We start from the raw sequence: 22,711 nt of genomic DNA on the forward strand, positions 1-22,711 counted from the left end.
TATTTAGAGAAAAGCAAGTTTCAAACATATATTTCTTCCTACAGCTTTACCGCGGCAGTTGCTGAGTGCCACAGGTACTTTTTTTTTAAGATGTAATAAAGAATTTCAGTACTCTTCCAAAAATTTTATGAATACGACAAGGATGAATATGAATGATAAACCTGTAAATTTACAGTTTTAATTTGAATCTATCAAATTTATTTATTCGAATGTTGCGCATGTAGTAAAACTAAATCTCGGTTCATTTGGTAAGCATGTTACGTGTACACAAATATTTTTTATTAAATAATAATAATAAATGTGTGTAAAATTTAATACTTTTAATAAATGAGTGTTAGGAATTCCTTCAAGAAGTCATATATTAGGACATTAGTTGTTGCCATGGGCCGTCAATAGGTATTTTAAGCTTACAATTTACAAAAGTACTAACACATAATAATGTAGTTAGATATGCCTTTCAATACAAAAAATTAAAAGCTGTTACAGAGCGCAAGTGTACGCTGGGGTGTCCGTTATTTCTCACGTTGTCGTATGAGCAATGCAGAATTCATTGTTCGATGAAATCGTGAATGGATACCAATCATATTTGGTATATTACTAATTTATCCTATAGGTGATATACTAGCGTAGTTTAATTTACTTCCGTCAGCGAAAACTATATTAAAATCATCCTCAAAACAGATATATCTGACATATAGTACATATGTTGGTTGTGCAAAGCATCAACCTCAAGATCTGAATTGATTATATCAGAGCTGTAAGATTTGGACCAACGTGTAGACCAATTCCATTCACTGATGCAAAAGGGTACACTGTTACTAGAAATGCACGCTCTCTCATTTTCATTAATATAATCCACATATTGGCCGATATATGTGGTATCTCGAATTTTGAAAATCTTTATATTATGTGTATGGGGCCACGAGAAATATTGATCCGATTCAAACCATTTTTTAAATAAGGACATGCTATTACGAGAAAATAATTTTTTTCGAAGTTCAATAAAATATCTCACAAATTGACCGATATTTTATCGGTATCTGGGAACTTGAACAGTTTTGGCCCTATTTGCACAATTTGCGGTCATAATATTCTTGGAAAGTTGTATCTTGATACTGTAATTGGTATAATGGAAAGTGAAAAAATCAGATGGAGTTTAAAATTGTTCCTTAAAGCTTAAAAAAGCTTTGGTTGTGAGAATTGGAAAGACGTTATGATGTAGCTCATCTAATTCCCGTTTCTTACACGATAAAAGAACAAAAAATGTTAACAAACTCGTCCACGATTTTTTTTATGAGCTTAATAATATTGACCGATTTATTTTATTTAGAAGAAAAACTCGATTTAAAAAATAAAAACAATAAATACATACGCTGGGGAGCTTTTAATCTTAATTTTTGAGAAGAGTGAAAAATATTGCACATTTTTCTGGTTAGAATTGATCAACAAAGCTGAGGAAATGTTGAAAAAATAACACGTAAATTTGACAAACCGAGCATAGAGCAGAATAAACCGAACAGTTTTGTGATGAAATCAAACGCGTTTAGTATAAATTCGTAAGATACCATCTATAATTCTAATTTATTAACAGTTTTATCTTTATATAGCTTTTACTTCGTTTTATCACTTCACTTATTTACAAAGAAATTAAAAATGTTAATGAGGCGTAATGGCCCTACTCATTGCTCATTTCAAGGTGTACATACTTTCGCCAACAAACATATTCAACACATCAGTTATTCACATGTTCTATTCAACATAAAATATAAACATACTTTTCGGCGCAAAGACTTAGTGTGAGTATAAAATTTACTTTGCTTGTGTATGCTCGTGTATGTTGTTTGCGACCCTTCTTCACATAAATGTGATAGTATGTGCTAAAAACCAACAAAAGGCACTTCAAAGTTGTTTACCAAAACTCTACACACTTCTTTCTATTGGGGCAACTACTAAAAGTTTCTATAAAACTAGTTCCTCATATTTTAAAGTGTGTATAGTGTATATATATAATATTTATTGTTATATTATCCACCATAATAAAGTATGGTTATGAGATGCTGGTTAAAATGAGTTTTAGTAGGTACCGATATGTTATAATTTGTACAGTTTTGTGCATTAATTTTGGCTTACTGTGACCTGTTATAATTTTCGAGTTTTACTAGTTTTAGTTGAAGGCTTACTGGCAACAAAGTTTGTCGGGAGAAATTTACTAATTGATTTATAAAATATAAAAAAAGTATGAATTATTAGTCACACAATCAGGGAGGTACTGTAATGCACTTCCGAATGAATTTCAAGCAAATCCACTTTCAATCCGACCTTCGGTGTTCATCGCTTTCACCATTTAATTTCTGAGTGGAAATGAGTGTTCTGCAAAAGGAATTTACAAGAAAATATTCGGTTATTATTCATTTAAAACCAATTGTGAGAATTTGGTGCTCGTAAACAGGTAAGTAAATTTAAGTGCTAAATTGATGCACAAAAAAAATTTAAAATGGTAAATTTCAAAATAAATAAATATTAAATTTGCAAGTACAATACAAGTAATTGTCAATTATTAAAGAAGAGAACATAAGAAAGCAGAGCAGGATTTTTTTAGGCATGCGATTTCTAAGAAGGAATAAAGCACATATAATTTAATGTTATGGCCAGGAGTTAGCTTTATTTTAAAGATAAGTGTTTGCCATTATAAATATTTTAAAAATGATTTGCAGCATTCAAGGTTTGAATAAATTCCAAGCCCAATTTTCGACCACTTTATGCAGCAATTCGAGTGATGGTCCTTTCATTCATACACGAGTTGAATTTTGCAAGCCCACAAATGAAGATCCGCAAAATCTTCCATTAAGTGGATGGGCATAGCTCCAATCCTTGCGCGCGATGGTGGATGGACTCATTCGGGTCTTCTTCGATACTTTGCATTTTCTGAGAAAATGTAGTGTATATATTTTTTATACTATCAGAAAGTAGAGATTTCAAGTAATATAAAGCATGCTGACTTTTCAAAAAAAAACTGATACTTTGACTTGAGAATATTTGATAAAAAATTTTCGATATTAGGTCAATATAAAAAGTGTTTTTCGTGAAAATGAAAAAGTTTTTTGTATAAGATAAAGTTAAATCATCCCAAAACTTGGTTATTTGAATAGACATAATTTTGGGGTTAGATCTTTTCATTACCTACAACATTGCGATACAACTTTTTCCTACTGGACTTAAAAGTTCAACCACGCCCCTCCCCTTCCTTTTTTCGACTTGGTATCGCCCGTAAATTTTGTTTCCTCTAATGTTTGTCATTTTGTATTTCGTTCCCAATCAGTTTAAACCTGCCATGAATTTCTTATCATTTTCAAAGGCTTCTGCACTACTATATGTGTGATGTGTATAGAATAAAACCGAGAACCAAAATGAACTAATTTTTCGTTTTTCTTAACACCAAAACCAAAATTATTCGTTTTTTAATCATTTTAATTTCCACTTTCCCTTGGATTCTAGAACCTGCCTTAATAGCTTTGTTTTATAAGTTTGAATTGAATATTATATCTAATGTTTATACCTTCAGAATCCAACAATATAGTTACTATCATAAACTTATCAACTAAAATTAATTCTATTTACTTTAACTAAGCTGACTTCTGTAGCTAAAATCTAATGAATGTAGGACATCAAGGTTGGATAGGTGTTATTGGGTATATTTATGTCCCTCCTAGTCAAGGAGCCTTTAAAGTAAAGTAAAGGATTATTTTGGGAATGAAGGATTCCAATTGCTCCCATTCTGTAGATATTAACAAACTGTGAGCACTTGGCATTCATTTTGGATATAAGAAAAGCTTATTTATTCACCAAAATGTGGCCTTATATCGATACACCTCAAAAGTTCTGTGAATCCAAGAACAAAAACAAATTGAGCGCAACACTTAAACGATTTCGACAGTAAACAAACAACAGCTGCGAAAAAAAATTCATAGATTTCAAGAAGTTCATCTTAGTGTATTTAAGCATTAGAAACATAAGGCTTTATAAGCTTTTTCACGCATTTAGGCAGTCTAATGCTGAATATCATCTTTCTTTTCGATTTATTGATGCTCATTTATCACATACATTTGCAGAAAATGATTCTTATAGCAATGCAACGGCGGCACGTTTTTATACATAATTATGTAGTTGCATCCGTCAGACGATTTTTTTTACGCAGCGCTCAAAACATTACAATTCATCTCAAAGACATGAAATGTTGCACCGACAGGACGTCATGCATTTATGTGGGTATCTACATTCCATACAAACCAGCGCGAGGCGTTCTGCCTGACATTTTTCTGATGAAACCACGTAGAATATAGCAATCATCATTGCATGCCACAGTTTGAGAGAGAGCGGCTATGAAGTGCACAAGGAAACATGGCTTCCATGCAATATCCAACCCAATAAGTCTCCTGGCAATACCATACCATGCGACTGCTATCGTTTCGCTCTTTCCACGCTTGCTTGGTGGCATGCACAACCATATATTCATCATAATATTCTTTTGCATGCAACGTTGTTAAATGTTTACAGAAATCAAATTCAATTTGCAGCAGTAGAATCCTATGGGAAGCACGCTTGTGTAAAAATAACAAATGAAGCAAATAAGAAAAGTTATAGTAAATAGTTTAATATCCATACTTATAAGCAAAGAATCTTTAAATAATTCAGTCAATTTTAAAGTAGCAAATATCTAAAATTTCTACTTTTTTCTTCTACCTCTTTATAGGGTTCTGCTCAATTTTCTACAGTCCAAAGTAGCAAAATGCTTTCAGTTGACCTAAAACCTTTGTCGTTTAAATATGTTCATGCTCCTTGTGCGACTTAAAATGTTATTCTAGCGCTGAATGGAACATACCAATCACTCCTTTACTAGTGTAAGTGTTGCTATCACAGTTACTGCTATAAATGCACTTTCAAATACATACAGTCAATCGTTGAAAATTGCATGTATGTGCATATCTTTGGCCGTAACTATATTTTAGTAATGATATTCTTTTAACCGACTTTATTTTATACTTTTCATTCTCTTTTTTAGTGCGCTTCCTTTGTATTAACTACAGCGTTCGACGTTGTCATTATATTTTATTTAGTTTTTGTGTTATATCTTCTCAGTTCCGCTGCCAACTTTGGGCACAGCCACAGTACTCGATCTGCTCATGGCCATTGGCAATATGTGATGACACGCATTCATCGTAGCTACATCATACCAGGCAAGCATATATGTACATATCAGAACTTAAGTGGGTCTTTCAGTGCAAGTGTCTATGATGCGCTGATGCTTAAAGCAGAGGCAACAAAAGACGAGAAGATCAAACACTTCCTGCAATTTATCTAATGTGAGTAGAGTGCATTTCATTATTTTCCGCATATTTTTCTACGCCCTACTTTCAGTGCAACTCTTAGACATTTACTTAGTTATTGTTCATATTACAGTCGAGGAAGTCATTAGCTGTAGGGTTCATTGCGGAAGTGTTGCTTAAAGATTTTTCTTTCAGAATTAAAGTTTTGATTTATATTAAACTTTCTTAAAAAACTTTCTTTAAATGTAAAGTAAAAGCCAACTCCCAAAAATTCGGTTTTTTTAAATTCAATTGTGTGGTGTGAGCTAAGGAATTTTGAACTGCATTGATATCATGGTCATTTAACTACGAAATTTTACAGTTCAAATGTTAAGAGACATTAAGATAACGCGAAGTTAGATGGCCGAGACTTGATAAGATGTAGCTATATTGAACTAATTTGCTGAGAGTACAGCTATCTTCAACCAATGAGTAAGGGCAGAACATGACTATTACCCATTTAGCTAATACGTATTGCTGGTTATTTTTGCTCACAGAATTCTGTGAATTAGCTAAATGGGTATTTTTTTATATTCAACACATTTCTACTTACTCATGTTTTCACTTATGATGAGCAACAACATAGAACAAGCTCTCTGAATATATGGTACAACCCGATTGTAACAGTTGTCCGAGTATTGAGCGGATCTGAAATCTGAGCGATATACTTGTATGCGCTAAGGATACTCTAAAATGAATATAACGGGCTCGGAATTATTGTAGGGGTCCGTAGTAAACAACATTTATTTTGAGTCTACTATAAAGAGGAACGTTTTGTCGCTTTTGTAGATTGTCACGAAAGGACCGACCAAGCTTTTACTGCTAGAATATGCCAAATATTGGAAAATTACAACATTGCTTTGAAAGATTGCCGTGGACAGGGCAACGATAACGGTAGCAATATAAGCGGTAAATATGAAGGAGCGCAAAATCACATCCAACGTCAAAATTAGTATGTAGTTCTTTCGCATTGTGGTGCCCACACGCTGAATTTGGCTGAAGTTGACTTGGCTGAATCAATAACTTTTTTGGTGTCGTCTAAAAATGTTTCAATATTTTCAGTAGTAGCATACAACCTCAGCACACAAATTGTGAAATCTGAAACACCAAATTCACTTCTTTGTCTTTAGGATACAATATGGTCTGCCAGAATCGCGTCATTCAAGCCATTTGCTTAAAATCTTCTAGGTTTTAAGAACGCTTTGAGAAAAGTTTAAAAACTTAACCTTACGGCAAAAACTCGTCGGGACGTTGAAGGAATTGAAATCTATGAGCAAACTTGAGTGCGTTTTGATGGCTTCCAGATGGTTTAAAATCCTTCAGTCAAACAATGAAAGAAACTTGGTTCTTCAAGAGACTAATGCCACCATCGATACTGATGTTAGAAATATAGAAAGCCTTGAATTGCAATTTCTGCGCGCTTAGTGGAAAGCAATTTTTAATGAATGCAAAATTATTGCAGAGGATTAAGAGCACGTTTTACCGTTAGCAAGAAAAAACTACGGAAACGACCTACATGAAGTAAAGCATGAAAATTGCAATAAAGAAGAATTTGGAATTAAAAGAAACACTTTCTACGTCATACTTGACAGGGTTATCTGTAGAATGAAGAGAATATTCGCTACAGTGAGTGGCATAAACGAATCGTTTTAATTTCCATGGTAGTTTTATGATGAAAGAAGATGAATTAAACGCAGCTGCAAAAAAACTTGAATAAAAGTATTCAGTTTATGTATCTGATAAGTCGTCCAATGAAGCTATTCACCTCAGACACTTTTACGATGCAAATTTTGAAACCCGTCTTCCTACATACAACTTATTTAATGCCATCAATGCTTGAAAATTGAAAAGACTTTTCGAAAATATACAAGTAGGTCCGCTTTGAGAACATTCTGTTTTAAGTGGTGAACGTTCGTTTAGTGCTTTAGCAAGGATCAAACATTTTCTTGGATCATGCTCGTCAAAGAAAAGGGTTTCAATACCAGCCACAATGTGCCGAGTGACAGAATAAGCCAATAAGTTGGATTTTATTCTTAGTTCTAAAAAGTTGAAGATTGGAGGATTTTAAACTGCATGTTCAAAAACTTAATCACGTTAGCCAACAGATCTGAAAAGAAGAGTTTTTTCATTGATTAGATCGAGAAATAAATGTTTGAATGAAATATTTTTGTCTTCTTATTAACTGAAAGTTTAGCTACTTACCCCTTGGCCCGGTTTTTCTCTCGGCGTCCCTGTGCATAAGGAATTTATTTTTGCTGTGACATCTAATATATTGATTGATACAAACGCTATAAATTCAATCGGTAGTGTGAAATTCGTATATTAGGTACATAGGGGCGAGGGGTAGTAAAGATCCGCTTTCCGAATTTTCTTAAAAAATCTGGTATATTGACCGTTATAAAGAAAACCGGAAGTTCGAAATTTTTTGTTAGGTAGATAGAGAATACTTTCTTAAATGTATCTACCGACCAATGTTTTAGAGTACCAAGCGAAAAAAAAACATTATTTTTGTTTTACCCTCCCTAATGTTTATCCCGATACAACATAAAGTACAGAAGGCAAAAGCGTGAAAATAAAAAAATCCCTTAAACTCAGATAATTGTTTTGCTAAATCTAATTGACACTCAATACTCCACTTGCGCTGTATGAAGTCACACTAAAATTTGCAGTAAACGCAAAGTACAAAAAAAACGCTAAATTGCTCAGTTGAAACTTCTTTTCTGCAATATTTGTATATGTGCAAAGTGACTATTAATTAATATTATACAAATAATAAACAATACAAAACAAGTATTTTAATAGTTTTTATGCGTAATTTAAAATTTATTTATATGCATTTGCCATTTCCACATGCTCAAATATATATGTGTGTGTGTGCATGTAGAGATAAATAATTGCATGTGTGCCCAAAGTTGTCCATTTACGTGTGCGTTAGTGATTTGTGTTTTTCATGGTACATTTTCATTGTTAACTATACCTATATCTATAAGTGTACATAAGTATAGGTATTTATTGCAATATGTCTATATATCTTCTTAGTTGAATGAAAACTTTATTGTTGTTACAAAAATGTTATGGCGACAGAAGTGGTTTTAAATTGTTGCAAGTAAAGCAATAATGTCAAGCTTTATTTACTGGCTTTTGCAAATTCCCTCGTGCGCTTAGAAGTCCACATGGCCTTACGGGCAGATATTCATTTCAAATATCTCCCAATAAAATTTTACTTATTTTTACTTACCGGCTGAATTGTAAATTATTGAGAATTTCCTATTTATTTCGATATATTGCAATGCATTTTTATTGATGAGTAAGTCGTATATCTTTTTTTTAATAAGTTTCCTAAAATCCAATTAAAAAATAAGTGTTGTGCTTTTATTTACCTTATATTATATTATAGCAAATATCGATTTTCGCAAGTTTCTTTTGCGTTTTTTGTTCATTATAAATGTTTTTTTTTTTCAAATAAAATGGTTAGCTTCTTAAAAAGCAGGAACGTCCAAATTTTTAAAAAATAGTCTAGCACTCTACTTCAGTATTCTTGCTAAAACGATTACATTTGAGCAGTTACTTTTATAGCTGATAAGCCCGTATCGGACCAGAATTTTATAATTGTCCTTATTATGTAAAGTATTTTGGTTCTTGTCTCTAAAGTCTAAAGTTAATGAAATCATACATTTTGATTCCAATACTCCATTGCTTTAATTCTTGTAATACGTTGTGGGCTCTGATCCTATCAAAAGCTGTTTCAAAATCTAGGCTTAAGACGGATAAGTGATTTTTAGAAGACATCGTTGTTGAGGTACAGTGTTCAAAGTAGTCTGTCAATGACACCAAAACCACTTTGAAAAGCAAACTGATTTGATCTTACTAGTCACCATTTGCTTAGCATACCAACCTCCTTCTAAAAGAGATTTTATAACCCTCCATATCTTTTTGGAACTAGAAGAAGGTTTTATACAGGGCGTAAGTTTTTCTAGGGACTTATATTTTTCTAATTTTAGGTTTCTTCTGAAATTGGAGTTTGTTCTTTTATATGAGATTTAATTATCCATCGATCTGTTTTGTTTAAGTGTAATCCAAAGTGGTTGCTTGGTGTTCCTTAAAGCATCAAGTTGGTCTAACCAATACGAGAGTTTGGTGCAAATTTATTCATTTTAATTTGAGGAACAAAAATGAGCGCAGCTTAATCTATAACACCGATAGACACGATTTTTGGGTCTGATTATGCATGTTAAATTTCAGTTTCTCTTACACCAAAAATAAGAATAAATTATGTTTTTTTGATTAAAGTTTGCTTCTGCAGAAATTTTTTTTCGTATTTCTTTCAGGCTTGTATAGGCAAATTAGGCTCATGCGTAGCAAACAAAAGCAAACTGTAAACGCAAAAAATAAAATGTTCCTTGGGTTTAAACTTCTAGAGTCAGATTCTGAGCATTAAAACAGAAACCCCGAAAAAAATTTTTTTTGTTGACCGGTGTAATCTTTTTTATATTAGATGCTTCCTCATCAATGTTTTTCAATATTATTTTTGTAGTTGATAAAGTGTGCAGTATTTTGAGCAACCAGACTTTTCAATTATTATTATCACTCTTGGTTTTATGATGAGAGTAGTTTTTACAGGAACCTGGTCACTATTATGCAGGTCTTCAAGTGTGAGAGAGGAGAGTTTGGGTGTAATACATGTTGAACAAATGCCAATATCTACAGGGGTGAAGGACATGTGCATGGAAAAGTGGGTTGGAGAACCATCATTGAGAAAAACGAACTTCTCTGGTTTAGCGTGATAGATAACCATAGTGGGTTCCATACGTGAAATCTCCTATGATTATTTTGGGTGTGGAAAGTGCATATACAATATTAATAAACTCACTTGCGTTAAGCCTTGATGCGGGTACACATATTGTTACTATAAGAAATGTACCATTGAACGGTATTATAGCTTTGGTGCAGCCACAGTTAACGTGTTTTCTTTTTTATTTCCAAGATTAGTCCCATAGTGTTTTTATTTGTCCAACATTTTAGAATTGGAACTTTATCCAAAGCAATATTATTAATTACACCGGCATACAAAATAAAAAGAATATCTCTACTTGGGACGCGACACATATATTCCCATGTAATTTGACCCGCTAAAACGAATTTGAGGTCCATTTGGCCCCTACACCCTAGAATTTTGAGAAAACTTTAAATAATGGAAAAATAAACACGAAAATTGGGGGTTTTGGTACTTGTTAATCAACAAATATTTGATAGCTGTTAGTTTGGCTGAACCTATTCAGGGATATAAAAATTTATAGATGATTACATATACTCCTTATCTCGTTTTTAAATTTGGTAATTTTTAAGCATTAAATATTTTGCCGATATTTTACATATATTGTATAAAATTATAATAATATTTATTTTTACATTTGAAAGGATTTTGCTATTGACTAGTCTGTTATATCCATACTTCAAACAGCGTTCTTCTAATGTACATTGCATAGCAAACAGTATTTATTCAATGCTTTGACATTCAACTTCATGCTGCAACAAGTGCGGTAACGTCTAGTGACTTAAATTTATTTAACTTTTCTTTTATTTTTTCAATCTCAAAGCATATATGCTAATGTGTACATACATATGTATTCGCAATGGTATGTTCTTGTGAAAGCATAAAAACGCTGATTGCAATAAAACACAATTCCCTGCCTTCATTCGGTCTAAATCAAAAGCTGAAAGAGACAACCTTCACCTCAACACAAAGGCCTCCACTATAACAGCTGAAGCAGCGGCATCAGACGTGTCAGCGATGGTGGAAGCGCTGCAACAGTTAATACACCAAAGGCAGGCGGGTAAACAGCAGTAGTTTCAAAGTTACAAAGTTACATGTTTTCAATGACTAAAGCACGGTGTTAATGGGAGTACACGCTGAGGCGGTGGTGGCTCAGCAATGACAAGTACAACTGTTGCCACTCGTGGCGAATTGTCGTTGCAAGTTTCCAGTAAGCAGGCAAACGGGAAACGGAAGCAGACAGAGATGAATGGCACACACCGAACAATGTATGAAGATTCTATGCTTCCGCTCCTTCAGCTATCGGAGTCAGCAAATGTGAACTGCATATTAGTAAGCATCGGTATCTACAGTAGTGGTTAAATAATGGTTACTAGCAAGCTTTTTTTTTTAAATAGTGTGGATCATATCTACTGAAAACTTGTGAGTAAATTTCTACATTGAAAATACTTACGCTACATGGCGTATAAGTAACATATTTTCAAAACTAATTTTAAAGACTATTGATACGTACACTCATGGTATGGAAAGAGATAAACCCAACAAAGGTCTCTTTACTGAGCACTACATTAGTTAATTAATTAAGTTCTCCATTTACATTTATAAGAATTAAATATCTCATCAATTCAAAATTTATTGCAGAAGCTCTCGTATTTGCAACATTGTAAGTCAATTTCAAAGAATTTTGATTTGTATACTAACGATATTGATGGTTATACATAACTGACCACAACTGTATAAGAGTAAATATACAAATTTATGTGGGTGCACCAGTGACTAATGCACATTTTCAGTTCATCAATGAGTTTGCTCATATGTGTACAAAAATACATATATGTAAATACGCATTTCTACAAAACAATAATTTATGCCAGCGAGTAGGTTACAGTGGATTTGTAAAAACTGTGTACTCATGATACCGACTCTATTGATCTTGCAGCAGCGGAAACCTGCAAGATATGCAAAATACAAAAGCGTAGGCGTATGCATGGGGCTTACGCCAATAAATATGTATTCATAAAATTGGTGTTTCCTTCAATCCCATTTGGATATTATTGAAACTATTTAATAGATGTAGCACAGTTCCTTTTATATTTGCTTTCATATTTAACAAAAGATCAATTCATACTAACCTGTGAGTTATAATGGAAAGAGTTTAAGTTGATAAATGAAGAAAAAGGTTCTAGTTTTATTCAAGTAACTCAAGAACTGATTTTGTAAGAATCGACTTTTGTTTGCAAGATAATTTTCTTCAATTGATCAGACGATCTAAGCTTAAAAGTAGGAGGTTAAACAAGTTATGATTTGTAGCCACCCGTGAGTTCTTTCGTGTATGATGCAGTCAATGCATCTTAATGTTCTTATTACTTGACTCAGCAGCTTCTCCAGAGAGCTTCCCAATTGAAACCAATACAAATCGAATGACACCGGTAACGTGAGCCAAAATTTTATGTACTAAAGGAAGAAGATAATATTAGAAATATTTGAATGTTATTTCTCTTGCAGTATGAAGAGCAAATTTTTAAATTTGTCCACATTAATTGTACATACACGCTGATGATAAGGCTTGGAGTAATGTTGCACAATTATCAGTTAGCTGTTTTTCGCATCACTAAAAATTTTCTTGCAGTGTTCCCATCATTTAAAAATCCACTACCACCTGGTTTTGGTTTTTCGACAATTAAACCGATTTTTTTACAAAACTGTTTTTTTGCTACTTTAGAAATCGTTATTTTTCTTCTAAGCATATGTACCTGTTTGGAATTCAGTGGAAGTCAATTCTTGAATTTTGTTTTCAAAATAAATATAATTTTTCATTCTTGAATTATACACGTCAGCAAGAACGTAGACTCTCATACATACACGCACATTAATTAATATTAAAAAAAAATCTATCATTTGAGAGAAAGACAGAGATCACATTTTTTTGTCTAACTCAAGTCAACACATGAAGAAAAATACACCACTCGAAAAGTCACGGGTAAAACATTAATTTTAAAACAATGGGTAAGCAGATTATTACACAAAAATCACTAAGTAATGTAGTCTATAGCTTTATGTTCAATACTTATAATAATTAAACTGAATTAAACGCGATTTACTATTAAAATTTAATTTTCTTTAGAAGGAAAAATTTAAAGCTCCGTTCACTGCACAGTCCGCTTGGATTTATTGTCTCTTTTAGCTATTTCTTTTCGCTCTAAATTTCGTGAAGAAATCCTGTAAAATAAAAAAATTTGCATACAAGGATTTGAATTTGAAGGGTAATTCTGTACGTCAGCTATATACAATATTGCAAAATTTCAGATCGATATTTAGTAAGGAATATATTCTTACAGATAGACGGACAGGGAAGGACATGGTTAAGCCGACTTATTTAGCTTTGTGCGCGATCATTTATAAGTTGCATATAGTATATATACTTTATAGGGACTACAACGTTTCCTTTTGGATATTGTTAAGTTCGCGAAAAAACTTAATATACGCTGCTTAATGTATAATAATTACAGAATAAATGGAATCAATTCGCGCACTTAAGTTATATGACGAATCTTTCAACAATTGATTTTATATTAAAGCTCTGTTATTTGTCCAAAACACATAATTATTGCTTAAGGTGCAAGTCTTAAAAAAGAGAGGTAGAATTTCGCATATCAATCATAAAATAATTGCTAAATAATAAATAAATAGCTAATCAAGTTTTTTATGCTTAAGAGACAGCGTTACTTGACAATGTATTGACTTTCATTGATTGGCTTAATGAAAATATATCTTAATTTGTGTACATAACTACTTTTACGTAAAGTAACTTATAAGTAGACAAGGAGGTTAATGGATATAATTAGTATTATTTAATGGAATGAGTGATAACTAATTTATTTGATTTAAGGCTTGAAGGTTTGACGTAATAATTAGAATTTATATTTTACATAATTTCCATAAAGTATTTTTAAAAATTGTTTAACGCAACTATTATTAACATTTGGTGGCCTAAAGTAAGTTCCAATGAGCAAAGTCATTAATGAGGCTTATTAAAGCAAATGCAATGAAATCCATAATTCAGTAATTTTATCTGAACTAAAAGACTATTATTGTGCTTTTGAAATATTTTCTAAAAAGTAATTTTTAAGTAATTGTTTATTAAGTTACAATATTGTCCTTTGCTAAATAGAGCACAAAGCGCTTAGAATATTGTTACAGAGTTTGCTGGGTGTTTTCTTCTTGTTGTATTTTACAGGCCACCTGTAGAAAATTGGCAATAGCCGGTGGCACAAGGCGCAAATTGACTAAACAACATGTCGCAACTTTTCAAAAATTATATCGAAAGTGTTAAGAACAATGCACGAATATGTCAACATTTATATACATATGTATAAAAATAAATATTTTTATGTGCATCAGCACACCTATGTGTAAGTTCATTATATAATATTAAAAATTGCGTATTTTTCAACTTTTTTCTGCCCTATAAAAACCTTCTCTTTAGTATTCTTAGAATAAAAAATTTGACACGTTTGTGCGCATTTGCTATACACTACTTTTTGTTGTTGCAAAAGTACCTATTGTCACTTGATGGATTTGCGCTTTCTGTGCATAAAAATGTCGAAAGCTACTCCATATATATATATTATATTTATGTGCAAATGTGGAATTTTAACTATTTGGAACAACAAAAAGTGACAAAAGCGAACGATTCCCGTTGCGTGAAATAATTAATCCCAAACATTGCGTTGCAAAATTTAGTTAAAACTCAAAGTTGATAAGTGTGGAAAGTAAAACGAAATAGAATAAAGCATAAATATATAAATACATATATGCATGAAACCACAAAAATGGCAACCGAATATATATCTATACAGAAATACACATGTTCGAAATATATTGACAATAAATGTGTGTAAAACAATTTCGCTCTTGTGTACCAAACTGAATTTTCGAAAAGCTTTGATTTCCAACGAACTAAAATGAAAAATGAAAATAATAACAGCATCGAAATATTCCCTATCTTGTCAATCATTACTGAAAATTCTGGAAAATTTTACTTATAAACTTTTTGTAAAAATTAATGTTACTAGTGCTTACGCAAGATTTAGTTATTGAAATTTAAAACTGTCAAGAAGCGGTTTGCTACAGAGTATAGTAGTTTTGTTTACCTAACGGTTGTTCGTAATTTGGTGGTCTAAAATTTTTTTAAAAGTAGGCATGGCCACGCTTTCTAAATGGTTAAATGTACATATCTTCCAAACCACTAAAGCTATCTCAACAAAATGTCAACCAAGTCATTAGCATTTTTTTATACAATGTCAAAATGGATAGAATTAGATGCTGTGCACGCCCACTTTTCATATAACGGTTATGTTGAAAGTTACTAAAAGTGCGATAACTCGAGCGAGTTAAATCTCTTACTGCTTTAGAAACGATTGAACACATTTTCAACAGGACAGTTTTGCAATGTTATTTTTTATACTCTAGCAAAATATTGCAGGATATCGTATATATCTGAATGGGATATTCTTGTATGTAGATAACAAACATCTCAGACAGTTTTGATGCCATAGATGCATTAAGCCTACCGTGTTCTCGTTTAGGTACTATTTCGATTCGTTTCAAAAGTGTCACACGAGTTAAAGCAATAAATTCTCATGTACAGCGTTGGCCACACACATCCACTTCATGGTCTGGATGTAGCACCAACTGCTTACTACCAGTTCTTGTCTGTGCCGAATGATTTTTGTTTCTGAGCTATTTCTCTTCAATTATTTACTTTTTTCTATGCGCTAGTCATATCTATTTTATATTACAGTAATTGCTACATATTGCGGTTAGTTATTAAATAATTTCAATATATTAGGTAAATGTCGTAAAAGTACACTCTGTTGATGCTGCGAAAATCAAACGCACTCTTACTTTTCTCTCACAGAAAAATGCAAGTTTTGTAGAATGTCCACAATTTTGGGGACACTGTATGTTATCGCTCGAATGCTGCCCAACTGTTAAGGTTAATATAGAACTACGCTCATTTGTTTTCTCATGTTATTACTGCTTCTTTAACGAGTTCATACTCTTGTTAAGCGCATCCAACGTGGTAAATGCAAGTGCCTGAATGATTTTGTGTAGAAACTGTTCGACTATACAAATTAACTCAAATGTTGGATAAAAAGATAAAATTTGTTAAAGACGTTGACAGACTTACACTATTAGTGAACGATTACTATGTGCTGCAAATGAGTGTTAGGGTAGAACATCCTATGGATTCTGTAATACTAATGTACATCTTATGCTGCTGCTCATTCCATCAACGTACAGTACAGTATACTGTAATGCCTTGAATGTACTAAAAGGATATTCCTGTGAATGTTAGATGCTCCTACCGAGGACAACTTACTCATTGCTCATTTTACTAAAGTGCTCTGTTAATGAACGACGGCAAAGTACTTAAAACACGACCCAGCAAATGTACGTACTGTCGCCATTTCTTTTACATTACGTTTTGTTTCATACACTACAAGTATTACTGTACTAAAAACAAATGTGGTAACAGAGCAACATAAGGTGAGCGCTGCTCAAATATTCACTATAACTCAAATGTCCTTTGGTGCTCTTCCTATCATAATACTCCTCTTTCATAGACTTTGCAAATGCTACTCACTCACTGTTATCAAAAACTATGTTCTCTTCCTTCTTTGTTCATATCAGTACTCTTTTGACCGACTTACTGTGCAATGTGCTAAAAATGACCTAGAAAGGGTCAGACGAAGCAAAATATATTCAGGTGAATCTATGTTATTGCCTGTCTGTGGGAGAATGTTTAAGTTCGTACTTACGTTAAAATGTAAAAAGTCGAGCCGTATAAAAACACGAAAATATTTCAACAGTCATCTGCTTTCGGCACAGTCTTAATAACAACCAGCATAACTTATATAGTGCAGCATCCAATTGACCAGCAAATACACATACTGATAAGCGCAGCATACATAAATGCTAGTTTTTCGTGGTTAAAGCTACGATGAGTTTCTAAGGTACTTTTAGTACTTATTAGAACGCGTACTACAATGGATGAGCACGTGAAGAAAGTGCGACTCAGAAGCATAGTTAAAGTATCTATAATAACCAATAAAATTGGCGTGCGTATTAACCCATTCATAATTTATCTATTTTGAATCACATGGGAGTGCAACTCGAGCGCATATTGTAAACAAAAGTGACATGAAAAGCGTTACGCACCGAAAATTATGCTCTAAGTTAGTTTTGCTGTAGCTGCAGAAGAAAAAGCTTTGTTAAACCAACTGCGTTTTATTTAATTCCTTTTATTTGCACAGTTTGGTCTTCTGCTTATAAATCCACCAACTTTTTATTTGTTTCTTGAGCTAATTTTTTATTACGTGCCATTTACGTACATAAATGCAATGCACTGAATGATAAGCGGCCAAACGCAACCAAATACGTACACAATTTTCGCACTTAAGTAAATCAACTGAAAGCAAAATCCACTAATTGATTAACACTTGTTTGCATATACATAAGTAGTTACAAATATATAAAGTAAGCATCGATGCAACAAGTTTTTGCATCAAAGAAATACATGGAATATTGAATGGTTAAAATATATATATAACGTCAGTATAAATATATGTATGTATATCTTGTGTAGAAAATGAAAATACACTAAGATATATATCTGAAATATTTAAATAAAAAATAAGTAAGGAAGGGCTAAGATCGGGTTTAACCAAACATTTCACACTTTTTCAACTAGCTGGGTCAAATACTTTCAGGTTCTGGCAAATCTTCATATTAAAAAATGTTGCGAAAAAACTCGACATTCATTTTTCGACGAAATCGTGAATTAATCTCGATTGAATTTGGTATTTTCTTAAGTTATTTTAAAGGTCATAAACTCAATTAGTTTTGAACTATATTTTTCTTTTCGTCAGCGAATATTATATTAAAATCATCCTGATTTAAGATATATCTGGCATAAACCCTCCGTTGTGTGCTGTGGCCTACGCAGGCCATTTCGATTTTCAAAGGTTCAATCTAGTTTTTAGAAATCAGCGACAATATACAAATATTTATGTTGATGATGAGCTTGAGGTTGAAGAATAATTGCCTGAACATATAGATATTGACTACTTGTTTAGGAGTATCATCGCTGGCCGATATGGCTCCACGGTCCTCTGCAGCCTAATCACCTTTCAGTCTTGGTTGGGTATTGTTTGTATCTGAATCAAACACAAATCATCCGTTCGCTGTATGTATAAATAATATGTGTATGTAAAATATATACTTGTATGTATTTGGATGACGGGACGTAGAACAAAGGTGAAAATAGGGAAATTGTTTATAAATTGCTCAACAGTATCAATATATGTACAAATCAATATGCTTAGTGTCAAATGCGCAAAATATTTCAGCTTACTCATTTTAATTTGCACATACATATACCATATTTAATATTTGGTTTTCAATAGATAATAAATATTATTATTTGCTGCATAAATAAATGTAAATCGTTGGGAGTATAAATACTTTTTCTCATAGTATCATATTCTGGCTGCTTAGTTCTGCTGACTTGTATGTTTACGAGTATGTAGCATATTACATTTTGTTTACTTATTACTAATTATAATACACGGGCTAATTAACAAACAGATGTGTTAGGTGATATGATAGTCAAATATTTTAGATCTTATCATTTTTATCATATGAAATATTTGAATGTATGAATATATAACCCTCGTTGTCCCAGGTATAACAATAACGCAGGCGGCTTAACTAAACCCTTTTTATTTAGATAATGTACTTATGTATATCGCAATTAAATATAAGTTTCACAATGTCAAATAATTAACGGAACAACTCGTGTCTTTAAAAATGAGGCTTACAATGTTCGAGTTGGTGTTCGCTGCGCCGCACGCCTGTTCTGAATTAATTACTCTTAAGCTCTGTACGCTACGATTTTTAGCCCACGCTGTGTCCCATCAGTGTTGTTCGTAATGTTGCAGATTTAACCTAAAACACTAAAGATAATGTGAGAGCAACTTTGTTGTAAGTAATAAAGTACCGAGGAAAACGGACTGCGACCACAATATATATACATACTTATTTAATAATAATGTTATAAATTTTTAAAACTGTACGCAGAACACAAATCATAATAAATACTAGCAAACCAAAAACACCCATGCCAAAGAACTCGAAACCTAACGAAGCAGTAACATGTTTAAAGAGCGTATAATATTTTGCCGTGTCGAAACTCCCAGTACGACAGCTACAAATGCTTTACAAGCGTCAATTCTTTTAATTTTCTAATGAGAATCCTGTAAGAGAACTTTCTGTTGACGAAATCTAATTAAATAATTCCAAAACTTTCGATATTGCTTAGCAGAGCAGTTTTCTCCACAAGCTGAACTGTGAAATTTCGTCAATGTACAAACAAACAACAAAGCTGCCAACGTTAAACCACAGTTATTACAATTACAGTCATTCGACAAAAAATGGGGCATATGGTAAATAAGTATTTATAATATATTTGCCCAAAAGTTATATTTTATAAGTGTGTTTACACACCTTTCCCACCGTGACTCCGAAGTTTACTTCTATGATGTCACAACTTTTATGCGTCAACAATTACCCTTTTTCCGCACATTTGACACTCACCAGAGCCAGTCATGATTTTAATTTACAACACTATTTGTTCTTGTTTTGTTTTTTGTATAAAAAATTTTACTGTATCCTCAATTCGCACACGCTTCCACGCGTCTGATAAGTGCTGACACTTTCATCCGGCATCCTCGTTTATGCCACAAATATGCGCTCGGATTATCACCAGGCGATTAATATAATTACATGGATGGCGTAAAATAATTTATATCGACGGCACACATGATGGTAAGTTCGAAATACTTTAATAAAAAAATTAATATAAGCACAATTAAAATATTTAATAAAATATTTAAAAATGCGTGCAACGACTTTTTTTAAAGAGGATATACATTTTCGCAAGCCATCAACACACCGATAGCGTGTTCTTTAAATTTTTTCATACCAAATGCGTATACAGTATACGAGGTGTGTTCAAAATAAAAGGTGAATTTTGATTTTTTTTTAAAAGTATTTATTTATTCATCAATATCTATTTTTTTCCCTTCAAAGTAATCCTCCTAGAATATAATACACTTGGGCCAACGCTTTTCCAATCCTCAAAGCACTTATGAAATGCGCTTTTCGGTATGGTCTTCGAATCTGATTTCCTTTCATTGGTTTCTTCAGTTTTGGCAATAGAAAAAAGTCACAGGGAGCCAAATCTGGTGAATACGGTGTGTGAGGCATAATTACAGTTTGAGTTTGGCCAAATTGCCACGAATAAACGACATTGCTTTTGGTCAAAATGTAGCAATTTCGGAACAAACTTCGTTGCTACACGTTTCATGCTCAAAACATTCGAGAAAATTGATTGGCATGAGCCGATTGATATGCCAACATCCTCTGGAACTTCCCTTACAGTGACTCACCGGTTTTCAAACACAACTTTTTCACTGTTTCTATGTTTATTTCGCTTTTTGATGTGGTCGCACCTCCAGGATGATCATCTTCATCAACATCTTCTCGGCTTTCTGTAAAGCGCTTGTACCACTTATAATTCACCTTTTCCTTTGAACACACCTCGTATTTATGGTAAATGGTAGTTTGTCAAGTTTGCTATTATATGCAAATTTTCTTTTGCATTGCCTAATTTACGTATTATTGTGCAAGAAGCGTTTGGTTATTAAAATGTTACTCATACGCCTACCCCTACATAGCTCATTTGACCATATTTCATTATTTTTGAAAAAGTTTTTCTAGGCAACTTTGGAGCTAATTAAATTAGCTTAAAGGATATGCATCGAATAAAAAAAAATAAAAAAAAAGTAAAGCAATTTGATTCCCAATAAAATATCCAATTCGATTCATGTACGTAGTACCCTCACTGTTTATTCTTAACTCAATTCTTCATTTATGATAAATTAAGTATCTCCTTCGTAGTTTATTAAGAGGTACAAGAAGTTACATAATTTATGTGTCAGCTATAACTTACGACAATGTAAACATCGAGGTAACGAAATCAATGGGCATCATAATAAGGATATGGGTATCTTCGGCGCACTTTTTATCTGGGGTGTGATAATTTTAATTTCCGAATGTTATCTTTACATGGGATCTCCATAACTGAATACAATTGTATGAATAATGTACTTGCCGAGACTACCTAACTGACTACCACATAGAAGTTTGTAGACTAAATCCACTGTCAATGTAACTTTATATCATTATACACTGAACATAATATATTAAGTTTGCCAAGAAGCTTTTAACACCCAGAAGGAAACGTCAGAGACTCTGTAAAGTATATGGTACAGGTTATTTATCACTGCGACGTGATGAGTCGATTACGCTTTGTATAGAATGTTTATTTGGCAAGATATCATTTTAAAATTTATCATAGATTACTTAAAAAAAATACTACAATCTCCGAATATACTGTTCATTATAGCATAAGTTGCTATTTAAATCAACTGACCAATCAAAATAAATATAAACATCTTCTGATCATTGGACTTGAAGAAAGCAAAACGTTGACGGGTTATGTTTCCAGATTAAGTAATACATATTGCTGCTTTTAAAAAGGTACCTGTAAAGGGTATTCTTGTTTTTGTTATGGTTATTTAGCATTTACAAACCCTTCCGTAATTATTTACATGAAAAGTCTTCAAGGTATAACTATCAGTCTTCAGTTGTACTTCGCTCCATCTTTCAGCTCACAATCCAGAGCATGTGATTTCAAAATGTCGTAAAGTTCTTCGTGTTTCCATATCGTCAAAAAAATTTCTCGAAATAACTCAGGAATAGTAAGAATGGAGTTATTTGGGGAGATAAATACAGGATATATTCCGGTCATGCACGCAATGACAAAGGGGACGGGCTTATATCCTTAAAAAAATGTTGCACTCAATTAAGTTATGTCTTTCAAGGTAAAAACTTCTTGAAATTTGTACAAATAATTTCTTGCGGAATTAAAATACTATTGTTCCTATATAGAACTTAACGTATTTTATATTATATACAATGTCCGATGTGTTTAACGTGGGTACTTGCTGACGATAGCCTTACCCCATGTCGCTCAAAAGCACAGCGGATCAAATCAATGCACACACTAACCACCTTGGTAGGGTTCGAGGTTTATCTAAAACCTCTGCCGTAATTTGGGTCCGTCACCCGGTTGCAACGCAATTCCACATTCAACTGACAAAACGTCAGTTCTTCCCGCATTTTGGTATCAACCACAGCCACCACGATGCTCCCCGAGAGGCCAGACCGCATGAGATTAGTTTATATACAATATATGACCCAAATTTGTACAGGGTGAATATTTTGGACTCTTCCTTCGAAAGTGTGAAAAAGGATGAAATCGGATGAAAACCCCACCCACTCCCCTTATAATGGTTCTGTTAAAAACAACATAAATCAATACATGAATGCGTCAGAAACATTAAATTTTACACCGGAGATCAAAGGGGAGAGCTTTATATGAGCC

The sequence above is a fragment of the Bactrocera oleae genome, chromosome 6 (assembly GCF_042242935.1).
Source record: "Bactrocera oleae isolate idBacOlea1 chromosome 6, idBacOlea1, whole genome shotgun sequence".
Classification (NCBI taxonomy): Eukaryota; Metazoa; Arthropoda; class Insecta; order Diptera; family Tephritidae; genus Bactrocera; species Bactrocera oleae.